The following is an 8967-nucleotide window of genomic DNA, read 5'->3' as shown; positions in this document are numbered from 1 at the left end:
TGTAGAGGGAATCAACGCAGGACGCATGAAGACATGGATAAAGGATAACGCCAAAGCAACGGCAATCATCGCCTCGGCGATGGAAGACGAGCAGGTTGTTAGTGTATTAGTGTGCGCGTCTGCAAAAGAAATGTGGGACAAGTTAGCCACAATGCACGAACAGAAATCTGCGTCGAACGTCGGAGCGTTGACACAACGTTTCTATTCGTACAAAATGAGTCCGTCGGACACTGTAATTCAACATGTGAGTACGATACAGAACATGGCGCGTCAGTTACAAGATCTCGGCGAGACAGTTTCCGATGCAGCGGTAATCGCGAAAATTCTGTCGAGTTTAACAACGAGATTCAGTGTGTTTAAAATGGCGTGGGACAGTGTAGATCCGGCGAGACAGACAATAGAAAATTTATTAGAAAGACTAATTCGCGAAGACTCAAATCTCGGTGAAGATGGCAGCACGGCGAGTGCTTTAGCGGTGACAAAGAAAGGTGCTTCGAAGAGTGGTTCGAGCTCGAAGGACAGAGGCAAAAGACAGAAAAAGTCAAAAGATCACATCGAGTGTTTTCGTTGCCAGGAAAAGGGACATTACGCCAGCCAATGTGATAAAATGATGAAGCAAAAAGCTAACAAAAAAGGTGTGAAAAACAATTCGAGCGGAAATTGTGCGTATTCATCATAGATTCACACGAGAGAGAAGGCAGACCGTCGAGAGAAAAGAGTCGACAGGAAATTGAGTGAGGCAGACAAACAAGAAATCTGGATTACCGACAGCGGGGCGTCGGAGCACATTACCTTCCGTCGAGACTGGATGGAACATCTGCAGCCGGTAACCAGAGAAACTGTTTTACTCGGGGACGACGGTAAGTGCGAGATCACGGGCATCGGAAAAATTCGCATCGAAAAATTCGCCAATGGTAAATGGGAGAACGGTGTGATCGAAAATGTCTTACTCGTTCCTCGAGTCGCCAGAAATCTATTTTCAGTCGGAGTATGTACGAAAAAAGGTTTTCGAGTCAACTTTGAAAATGGAATCGTCGAGGTATCACGAAGCGGCGTCGTCGAGGCAACAGGAGCGAGACAAGAAAATGGATTATACCGGATGCTCTTTCGTAGACCGGAAAAGAAGCGAGAAGTAAACGTGTCGTCGCTGGATATGAAAATCTGGCACGAGAGGCTGGGTCATCTGCACAAGCGTGCGATCACCGAGTTGGTGAATCGAGATCTAGTCGACGGAGTACTCGTGAAAAATTCAAACGAGTTTTTCTGTGAGGCGTGCCAGTACGGCAAACTTCACAAGTTGCCATTCAAGAAAAATTGTGATCGAGCATCGGATGTCCCGGGCGAATACATACACAGCGACGTGTGTGGGCCAATGCCGACGGAGTCGATAGGCGGAGCAAGATATTACGTGCTCTTCAAGGACGACGCTACGAGCTTTCGGTACGTTTACTTCATGAGACATAGATCAGACGTTTATGAATGATTTATAGAATTCGAGCGAGCAATATTCAACAAGTTTGGGCGTACAATGAAGACCTTACGCACCGATAACGGGACGGAGTATTGCAACGCCAGGATGAAGACGTACGTGAGAGAACGAGGCATCACACTGGAAACAACAGCACCGTATACGCCCGAGCAGAATGGAAGGTCGGAGCGCGACAATAGAACGATTGTCGAGGCAGCAAGGACGATGCTGAAGGCAAAGGATCTTCCTGCTCAGTTGTGGGCAGAAGCAACGGCAGCAGCCGTTTACGCAATCAACAGAACGGGACAATCGCGAGTTGGCGGAAGCCGCACTCCGTACGAGCAATGGACCGGGAGAAAACCGGATCTTCGACACATGCGAGTCTTTGGCTCGGATGCCTACGCGCACGTGCCGAAACAGAAGACCACGAAGTTTGACGCACGAGCGAAGAAACTTATTCTAGTCGGCTACGACAGCGTCACATCAAACTATCGTCTGTACGATCCGGTCACCAGGTGCGTATCTATCTCGAGACATGTTGTTTTTAACGAGAAAACGCACACAATGATATCAGAAGCAACCGGCTCAGAAGTCGAACTCACCCTACCGTCGTGGAGCGATAACGATGGAAAAGATGATGAGCCAGAGAACATTAACGGCAACGGAGCTGTCGCCGTTAACGCAGACGCCGGCGATGCGGTTGCCGTAAACACGAGAGCAGTACCAGCCGGTCGAGAGGATGCAGAGAACGAGCTAGGAGACGTTGGCGAGGAAGAAGACGAGAACGAGCGACGACGAGAGCAGCAGCAGCAAGCAGCAGGCACGCCGAGAACGCTACGAAATCGAGAATCAATTCGTCCTCCGGCGAGATACGCGTTGTGTCTCGCGGAGTACAACGTGCGAGAAACGTATCAAGAAGCCATCTCTGGTCCGCAAGCTGCCGAATGGGCGGAAGCAATCGACGACGAGCTGGAAGCTCACCGAACGAACGGGACATGGGAGATAGTCCCACGTATTCTTGGCGAGAAAACTATAGACTCCAAATGGGTCTTTAAAATACTACGAGACACAGATGGAAATGTGTCAAAATTCAAAGCGCGTCTATGCGCTAGGGGTTTCCAACAACGAGAAGGGATCGATTACTCGGAGACGTTTTCACCAGTCGTAAGGTACGACTCATTACGAGTTCTCCTTGCAATCATCACACAGAACGACCTTGAGGCCATTCAGTTCGACGTTCGAACGGCATTCTTGTACGGCGTGCTTGACGAGGACATCCGGATGGAGCCACCTACGGGCCTCGAGATCAACACAGAAGCCGGCGATCGAAAGAGCGTAGTTTGCTTGCTAAAGAAGTCGATTTACGGATTAAAGCAAGCACCGCGTTGTTGGAACCTTAAGTTCACAAGATTTTTGAAACGGTTTAATCTAAAAGAAACGGACGCGGATAGGTGTATTTTCTACGGAATGTATGAAGGACACGAAGTTTATCTCGCGCTTTTTGTTGACGACGGAATTTTAGCATCAAGATCAATCGAAGTAATCGATAGTATAATCGCAGCGTCAAGCAAAGCATTCGAGATAACGTTGGGTGACTGCAGTAGTTTCGTCGGGATGCAGATTTGTCGAGATCGAAAGTCTAAAACGATGTTCGTCCATCAAACGGCATACGCGAGAAAAATAATCGAACGATTCAGGATGAGTCAAGCAAAAGGGGTGTCAGTACCGGCAGATCCCCATACGATTCTATATCCGGTCGAGTCAGAAGAAAACGGGAGAGAAAACGTTCCGTATCGCGAGGCCGTAGGATCATTGATGTTCCTATCCGTAGTTACACGCCCGGATATCACATACTCGGTAAATGCGGTTAGTAAATTTCCAAACAAGCATGATCAAAGTCATTGGCAAGCAGTCAAACGGATCATGTCGTATCTAGTCAAAACGATAGACGTAGGAATCGAATATCGAGCGAGCGAATCGAAAATCGGACTGGTAGGTTTAGTGGGATACTCAGACGCAGATTTCGCGAGTGACGTTGAAACACGCAGGTCGACAACAGGGTACGCGTTTTGTCTCGCAAACGGCATTGTTACGAACGGTGGGCAAATGAACGGTGTCCAAACGAACGGTGGGCAAATGAACGGTGTCCAAACGAACAGTGGGCAAATGAACGGTGTCCAAACGAACGGTGGGCAAATGAACGGTGTCCAAACGAACGGTGGGCAAATAACGGTGTCCAAACGAACGGTGTCCAAATGAACGGTGCGCATCTTTCTGTGTCCAAACGAACGGTGTCCAAATGAACAGTGTCCAATTGAGCGGTGTCCAAGTAAACGATGCGTATTTTCTTATGTGTCCAAAAGCTACTGTATCCAAAATTACTGTGTCCAAATGCACTGTGTCCAATTGAACCGTGTGCAAAATCTCGTGTCCATTTGTAACGTGTCCATTTGCACCGTGTCCAATTATACTGTGTCCAAGTGCACCACTCCCCGGAGGCACAGCTAGCAGATATCTTTACGAAAGCGCTCCCGAGAAATAGATTTGTTAAACTATGCACAGATCTCGGGATTGTTATCAAACGCTTGAACGGCGGAAGTGTCGAGGCAGTCCGTCGCATTTGATTAACGCGCATGCGTAAGCCAGCGTTTAGCGAAGTCCCACGAACAACGAAACGCGTCTAGTCGCCAGCCTGTCGCACGAGAGTGTTGACATATACTGTATAAGGTTAATAATAAAAGGAAGACTTTGCATCGAAGACCAGAAATCTACGTCTCTTCTTTCGAAACACCAGCTTTCCAATTCCTTCAGAAAAGCAGATTATCCGAGCGCAATTTTACACCAACAAAAACATATGTCTGTTCTCTACTCTCCGAAACTAACCGAAGCGCAGAGCGCACATGTACGCGGTTCGCGCTTGTGTGCGTTATCCCCTCCATTGCTGAGCCGTGAGCCGCGGGACCTGTTTCTGGTCACACTGGTCCCTGGCACTTTTTTTCTCATTCTTTTTTATACAATCTAGCAACGAATATTTATTCATGTAAAATAAAGTTAATTAAATTAAATTTTTTTTAATTGCACTTTTGGAAGGCAATTTTCTTTTAATTTATTCAATTTAATTTATTCAATTTTAATTTATTATTTTATACATTCTATCCGATACAAAACGAAGTAAATAAAACGCCACTTTTTGAACATAATTATAATTTAATACAAAATTACAACAAGTAATTACGACAAGTATATCATCCGAATAATTGTAACCGATCTGTAGAGAATGTTGATGTTACTGATAATAAGGATGAATAAGTTTTGACACATTTGTTTGTAATTTTGTATTAAATTATAACTATGTTCAAATAGTGGCGTTTTATTTGCTTTATTTTATATTGAGTAGAATGCATAAAATAATAAGGTTGTAAGTTTAACAAAAATTATGCTCAGTTTCATGAATAAGCCAGATATATGAAAGCCATATTGTTTAAATCATTTTCTTGGAAATGGCTAAGCATTGCGCTCTATCCTTTTGCTCAAGTATTTTTCTAATAGAGTACTACACTATAAGAACCTTTTTCAATTCGGTAATCCTAAAGTCGCGTCCTCCCCTGCTAGTCACAGGAACGTGCGCATCGTAAATATAATAGCACAATACTCTAGTTCTCTAGTAGTAGAGGTTCTCATTAAAATTTTCTATTCAATATTTTATTTTGTATTAATAACAAAAATAATTATTATTCTATTATTAATTACGTATATGTACGTTCTATAACAATTCAAAATATTTATGTTTTATGGTTATCAAAGGATTGTGCTATCACATTTGTGATACGCACGTTTTTGAAACTAAGTGATGCGCTCCTTAGTTACGATTTACGATGCAGTGATGCGTTGCTAAGGAGCGAGGGATAAGAGGGGAGCAGCGAGCAGTAGGCGTGAGCTAAAAAATCCAGCCGAAAGTTACATATAAATCCCAGTTCACTTATATCAGTGTTGCTGGGATTTACTTGCACATTTCGGCCCGATTCTGTGGCTCACGCCTATTGTCCCCCACTCACCGCTCGTGCGTTAGCAACGAGTCGCCAGATATGTGTGACTAAGGACCGCGACGCTTCGTCTCAGGAGCGTTTATATGTAAGAATGCCCAAATATTGTATAATAATAAGACAATACTTTTCTAAATACACCGCGAAAATTCTTAGAATTAAAAGTTTTTTTTCAATATTTTATAATTTATTGATATAAAATATTGAAGAAAAACTTTTAATTATAGAAAAGTGTTGTCTTATTATTATATTTTGGCATTCTTATATACGGACGCTCCTGAGACAAAGCGTCGCGTTCCTTAGTTACGCGTATCTGGAGACTCGTTGCTAACGCACGAGCGGTGAGTGGGGAACAATAAGCGTGAGTCACGAAATCGGTCCAAAATGTGCAAGTAAATCCCAGCACTGACTTATATGATAAGTCGTTGAACAGGGTTCTTATTCCTACCGCAGCATCTTTATTCCTATATCGCCACCGTCAACTCGGAGTTTCACGGTGACTACTCAGGAGCCTTAAATTCAGGTTTTTCTCATGAAATTGTCGATGTGACAACTGAAAAGCTCGATCCATCAAACTTACAATAACGTTCTTTTTATGGCATACGGAATGTCGTGAATAATGATTTAAATATCTGCCTAGAAAATTCGATTTCCCGTATCAGTCACGCACAAACCTCCCACTCACTAAATTGATAAAAATATTTGAAAAATTAATTTTATTGTTGTTTCTCATTTTCATGATAAGTTGAAGTTTCTTATGAAGGGGATTAAAGGATGTAACAATGGTAGAAAAAGAAAAGAAGAGCAACAAGAACTACGTCGTCAATATATTGAAAATAAAAAGGTAACACTAAAAAGGCAACCTTGAGGTGGCCTTCTTTTCAAAATCTTGGAGAACAAACCTTGAAGAAGGATCCGAAGTGAGTTTGGTATATTATAATATAATAATGTTTATTTAATAAAATATAATACTTTTTTACCGCATCCAGGCTCTTATTAGTCCCCTTTTCACCATTCGAATTCTATTAATGTTTGCGTAATGGCTTATAGGAAACAAATACCGATAAATTGATAAATAGATATATTTTCTACTATTAAATAAATATTTCTAACTCATTTATAACTTGAATCCTTATACTTGTTTAAGTGTATTATAAATTTTGTATTATATATTTATTGCAGTATAATTTTTCTTATATAAAACTTGTCTTATATAATAAAATTTGTCTTATCGTTTTCGGAAAGACAATAAATTACTTACAATTAAATAGAAAACTGACAAATAAGAGCCAAGACGCAGGTATTGGTGCGCGAACTTATTATTGTTAAATTCTAATAATAAATGTGTATTAAAAATATACATTTCGGACCGTTTTTTGGTCCATCTTCAGCATAGATATAAATATATGAAGATTATGATAATCATCATCATTATATTGTAAATCACCAACGGATATACGTGTGGCAATGGCGTTTAGATGTTGTTCACTAATTTGTACAAACTTTACACGGATTTTAATGAATCATTCCCTTTATATTTTAATTTAAAATTTGACTGCAACAACAAATATTGTGTATATCAAGTTTTAAAATACCGAACAATCTAATCTTTATGTATTGTTATAGCTCAGGAAGGCTATACGCGAATTAATAGATATATATTATTTTATACGATAAGGCATTGCTTAACGTGTAACGCGAATACAAATCACGTTACGAGCGTTGACCGAGCGAAGCGCTGACATCGCGGGCCACGTGCAAAGCCCGAGCGACCGCGCAATCACTCCATTGCCAAAACGCGGAAATTAGGGCAAACGGAGTAAGAAAATTGCGAAAATGCAATGTAGAAGTCCTACTTGAAAGCGAAATAAAAAGGAATAAGGAAATTGCGAAAATGCAAGCAAAGAAGTCCTACTTAGAACTCCTTAGCTTGCATTCGGGTCTTGCCGCCAAAATCGAGCGACGACACGTGGCCCGGCTGCCAAACGATCCCCTCGCGGGAAGCCAAGGGGGCATAATAAAAAGGCCCATCGTTAATAAGCGGTGGGCAATCTTTATCATTAAGTAACATTACGCGGGCAGTCTTTATCATTAATTAACATTACGCGGGCAGTCACAATAATTATCAAGCGGGCAGTCAATAACGCTAATTACGGGCAACTATTAAATTAAAGCCACGCAGTCGGCAGAAAGAAATATGAAAGATCGAAGAGCGAGTTTCGCGACCAAAACTCGATTCCAGACACGTGCACGTCAAGATATCCGCTATCGCAATACGCGATGCGAGTTAACGTGCAGGAACTTTGTAATCAAGCCACTTTACGAATAAAGCAGATATACATATATTTATCCTGAATACAAAAGTGTCATTTTCTTTTATAATAAAATCAGTGAGTTACTCGGGCGGAGCCCGAATTCCCAAATTCCTTCCGGCAAACGATCCCAACTACCGTGCCTTTTCGAAGGCATAACAGTATTTATATTTATGCTAAAGATGGACTGAAAAACGGTCCGAAACGTTCATTTTTAATATACAATTATTACTAAAATTTAACAATAATATGTTTGCGCAATGATATCCGTGCCTTAGCTCTTATTTGACAATTTTCCCACTTAATTGATAGTATTTTGAGTCTATTGCTGTTGTTATAGCCCGAACAGGCTATACACGAATTATTAAATATATTATTCTAAATACATATTATTTTATATGATTGCCCAATGTGTAACGCGAATACAGATCATGTTACGAGCGTTGACCGAACAAAGCGCTGACAACGCGAGCCACGCGCTAAGCCCGAGCGACCGTGCAATCATTTCATTGCGAAAACGCGGAAATCAGGGCAAGCGGAAGAAGGACATTGCGAAAATGCAACGTAGAAGTCCTACTTAAAAGCGAAATAAAAAGGAATAAAGAAATTACGAAAGTGCAAGCAAAGAAGTCCTACTTAGAACTTTTTAGCTTGCATCCGGATATTGCCAAAATCAAGCGACACGACACACAGCCTTGTCGCTAAACGACCCCCTCCCGGAAAGCCAAGGGGAGTTAATAAAAAGGCCCACCGCTAACGAACGGCGGGCAGTCTTTACCATTAATATTACGCGGGCAGTCTTGATCATTAATTAATATTACGCGGGCAATCTTTCCTTTACGCGAGTAATATCTCTAACAACCGCGAGTGTCAAAACGAATATCAATAATTATTATAATATTAAATAGCCACGCAGTCGGCAGAAATATACACGAAGAAGCGAGAGGCGAGTCTCGAGACCGAAACTCGACTCTAGACACGCGCACGTTAAGATATCCGTTATCGTGATACGCGACGCGAGCGAAAGTGCGGGAACATTGTAATCAAGTCACAAATAAAATAGATATTAATATATTTATTTAACTGAATAGGTGTCATTTTAAACAAACAACAACAAGTGTAGTTCTCAGGCGAAGCCCGAATT

This window comes from Polyergus mexicanus, unplaced genomic scaffold (genome assembly GCF_030449975.1).
Source record: "Polyergus mexicanus isolate NDT 795.1 unplaced genomic scaffold, iyPolMexi1.0 SCAF_10, whole genome shotgun sequence".
Taxonomy (NCBI): Eukaryota; Metazoa; Arthropoda; class Insecta; order Hymenoptera; family Formicidae; genus Polyergus; species Polyergus mexicanus.
This window is presented reverse-complemented; position numbering follows the sequence as displayed.